The sequence below is a fragment of the Notamacropus eugenii genome, chromosome 5, assembly GCF_028372415.1.
Source record: "Notamacropus eugenii isolate mMacEug1 chromosome 5, mMacEug1.pri_v2, whole genome shotgun sequence".
In the NCBI taxonomy this organism is placed as follows: domain Eukaryota; kingdom Metazoa; phylum Chordata; class Mammalia; order Diprotodontia; family Macropodidae; genus Notamacropus; species Notamacropus eugenii.
The window spans coordinates 353,238,726-353,241,844 of NC_092876.1; the positions used below are offsets into that span (position 1 = coordinate 353,238,726).

Sequence of the window (3,119 nt, forward strand, 5' to 3'; positions counted from 1 at the left end):
ATCATATAACACAGGAATGTCTTTTGCCTTTTGGATTACCCGTACTTCTTCCCTCCATCATGCCAGATATTTGATAGAAGACTATTTTCAAAGTTTAGGTATTCAGTTCTTTGAGCTTTCTCCCCAGAAGTCACAAGTGTCTCAAATGTATTTTGTTGTTCTTCATAACACAGCCAACTTATCTTTTTCCCCTTCAGTCATACACCTAGAAAATTATTCTAGCTCCATTTTCACATTTCTTCATAACTTTGAACTATGATTAGAAAAGTTCCGCCCCCTCCAGCCAAGTCCTTTATAGCTTTTTCAGGTAAAGTTTTTTGAGGGTTGTAGACTTGTGATTTTCCTTGGCATAGGAAACTCCTTCTGTCAACTCAGATGGATACCTGAGGTACGATTAGAACTTGGGTCTTCCTAACTTCAGGCCCAGCCCTCCTTTGGTAGTCTCTGGTAAAACATCTTGAATAAAAGTAAAACTGTCCCTTCCAAAAATACCTGGCTCAGTAGATGTGTCTCAGACTTACAGTATCCCTATCTTAGCAAGAGACAGTGCATAGTCACCAAGCTGAAAAAGCAGTAGGGTTAGTAAAGCTTTTTAAAGTCCTCAAACCCCACTGAATTTGTTTAAAAAGACTTATTTTAAACCCTTTTCATTTTAGCTAGGAGAGTTCAGGCTCATAAACAGTACGCAGAAGGAAAAGAAATTTGTGGAGATAAAAAGATGAGAGGCCAAAGCATTTAGCAACAGCTAAAGTAAAAATATTATAGGATGGCTAAAATTGTTTAAAAATTATTTGAATGAGTTCAGCCTCAGACAACCACCAAACATCTCAGAAAAACAATTAACTTTTCCTTAAATCTTTTATCTTTAAAATTTGTCATTTTTTCAAAACATCTCAAAATAATATAAGAATAGAGTTGAGCCAGAGAATTTATTCATTGAGTGCCTTATAATATAGACTGAATTTAAAAATAAACGTCTTGCCTTTGATGTTTCGAATAAATGGCGGGATTGTATTCCCAGAGAAGTTAATGGAAACTCAAGCATTTAGAAGAGATGCTGTAAGTTGTAAACTGGGATATTTACTGTGGATATGCTTCCTGGATAACTATTGTTGGGAAGTATCATGGACTAAATCAATCCAGTCCCATCCAGTAAACATTTAAGTGGCCACTATATGCCAGACACTGTGCTGAGCACTGGGGATACAGTTAATAAAAGCTGTTCACAAGGAGTTTACATTCAGAAGAAGGAGACAACATACAAGGGGCGGGGGGGGCAGGGATAGTGAGGAGAGGGTATCTTGTTGTATGGAGCTGAAAACCAGACAGAGCAGAAGATGCAGAGTGGACTGAACTGAGAAGTCAATTTCTGCCCTATATATATATGAAGAATTTGAGAGGAGTTTGGTCCTCCCCACTTCATCCCTCCGAACAGAGAAGATAAAAGATTGAGGGAGGTGGTGTCATGGTAGTGAATTTAGAAGTGATGAGCTTATCCTGAAGGGGAAGCTTATTCCATGGAGTTAAAACCAGGCAGGGCAGTGGATGAAAAGTAGAAGTCATTTAATATACCTCACCCACCTAGAACATAACTGAAAACCAAGAAGTAACCCCACCCCCAAAAGGGGGCCTCCAAGCATTCAAAGTCCATGCATTAAGGCTCTTGTGCTTTACTCATAGAAAAGTGCACCAGACCCTTATTCTTGGGTATAATTCTAACTTGCTTGGTTATTTGATTTCTGAGACCAAAAAAGATTAGAGACATTGGAATGAGAAAGGAAAAGGAAACTCCTGAATATAGAAATACTGATGTCTTTGAAAAGTGACACCAAAGGATCGGACAGCCTCATGAAGTATTGGATAAAGAGCTGTCTTTAGGAAGACTTGGGTTCAAGGCTCTACTCTGCCACCTGCCAGGCAAATCAACCAGTTAATCCACAGATATTTATTAAGTGTCCATCATAATAGATGCTAAAGATACAAAGAATAAAACAGGCATTGCCCACAAGGAACTCATGTTCTAGTGATGGAAGAGAGCAAGTACAGATGAAAATAGAGGTAGCATAAATATACAGTCAGTCTATACAAACATACACAGTGTATTTGAATACAAGGTAGTATGGCAGGCAGGGCGCTCAGCAGTTGAGGAGATTAGGCAAGGTTTCAAGCTGACAATAGTATTGAGCCATGGCTTAAAGGGAGAAAGGAACTGGATGTGGGAGAGGAGGAAGGAATGGAGTTCATTGTCTATTAGGCACTCAAGTTCAGAGAAGGTAGTGAGCTGCATGGGTAGAGAAAGTCCCTCACCGTTGAAACCAAAAGCCCAATTTCAAACCAAACAAGACAAGACAGGGAGGGAAGAGATATAAAGAAGACACAAACTGCAGAAAACTGCAACTATTTTGTATCTTGGCAAGCAGTCTTACCAGAGAGCCTGAGTCTCACTTGTATCCCCCCTTTAAGCCTAAAAACCTGGGGTCATCAAAACAAACAAACCCTGCTAATTTATGCTTAATTATTATTGCTGACTTTGTTAATAAGGCAAAGATGTACATAATGCATTTTAGAAAGATTTTTGTCAACATGGTTAAAGTAATTTTTTGGTGCTTAAATAGGTGCCCACATGTATCTGGAAAATGTCAGATATCCAAAATGACTCATTCCTTGTTCACATCAGATAGCCACAGTTTTCTCATGGAAATCACCCAACTAAGTCTACTGTACCGAAAATAGGTCCTCTTAAGAAATCTTCTCTTTAGTTTTTGGTTGGTTTGGGTTTTTTTTTAGCTATTGGTCAGCCTTTGAATCTTTCTGCAAGAGGTTACCACATAGCTTTCAATGAAAAAGAGTTATTTGGGACCAGGAATTGTAAAATGCTAAACTTACTGGAGAATTTGTTGGGAATTCATCCCAACAAAAGCTTTCACTGAGCAGGAGGGGATCCGACCTTGCCAACTAAGGGAGATCTGTAAACAAGCTTGTTGTTTGGGGTTTGGTTTTTTTTTTGAGGGGGGGTGTGGTAGAGTAAACTTTTTTTTATGGTTCTTTTCTCTCATTTTCTTCCTCTCCCGCTCTGTCTCGCTCTCTCTCTTGCTTGCCTTCTCTTCTCAAATGGACAG

General features: G+C 39.0%; 1 protein-coding gene across 50 annotated transcripts in view; it reads left to right on the plus strand.

Moving 5' to 3' along the window:
- Positions 1–3,119, plus strand: part of ZBTB20 (zinc finger and BTB domain containing 20) — a 1,002,935-nt gene that overhangs the window by 973,534 nt on the left and 26,282 nt on the right. The gene's annotated exons all lie outside the window — the stretch shown is intronic.